The sequence below is a fragment of the Nanorana parkeri genome, unplaced genomic scaffold (assembly GCF_000935625.1).
Source record: "Nanorana parkeri isolate BGI_ZX_2015 unplaced genomic scaffold, ASM93562v1 scaffold2896, whole genome shotgun sequence".
Classification (NCBI taxonomy): Eukaryota; Metazoa; Chordata; class Amphibia; order Anura; family Dicroglossidae; genus Nanorana; species Nanorana parkeri.
In genome coordinates this window covers 56078-56926 of record NW_017309164.1, presented here as the reverse complement: position 1 = coordinate 56926, position 849 = coordinate 56078, and positions in this window count along the sequence as shown.

Sequence of the window (849 nt, the reverse complement as noted above, 5' to 3'; positions counted from 1 at the left end):
ATTATGGGGTCTTATGATTGGACTGGGGACATTATGGGGTCTTATGATTGGACTGGGGACATTATGGGGTCTTATGATTGGACTGGAGACATTATGGGGTCTTATGATTGGACTGGGGACATTATGGGGCCTTATGATTGGACTGGGGACCTTATGGTGCCTTATGATTGGACTGGGGACCTTATGGTGCCTTATGATTGGACTGGGGACATTATGGGGTCTTATGATTGGACTGTCTCCTGAGCTCTCCTTCACATCTGCGCTCCGGCTGCCCTTCCAGCTCTGGCCGGCGTTCCTGGCGCGGCGGGAGTTGGCGGCTGGCACGGCCGCGGTAATTCTAGAGTCCCCGGGCGGTTTGGTAATTCGAGATTCTCTTCTGCTGTCCAACATGACAAAACTCCATTTCTTATATTTGATATGAGTCAGGAGGAATTTCTACCCCTCCCCCCTCTTCCTCGATTCGGGGGCGAGATATGTCATCCACTCGGGGTGAGCCGCTGACTGCAGCAGACTCTTTCACCGCCGGTGAACTCATCAATCAGACACAGATTGACCGAAAGCGATTACTAACTTATAAGAAGACGCCAGGCAGGGGGAACCATTTCCTCAGTCTCCCCTCCCCCCAGTGATCAGTCTGCTGCAGGCAGGAGGAAGCATTTCCTCAGTCTCCCCTCCCCCAGTGATCAGTCTGCGGTGGCCGCGCTCTATTGACGACTAGACTCGATGGGTCGGATTTGGGAGAAGGTTCGCATGCTGCCAGTGTTTGCCGTTGTCATTACGGCTCCCCGCCCACCATCCCCGTTCTATAATCTGTTGACTCAGCCAGACAAAAGGAATAAAAAAGAGTCA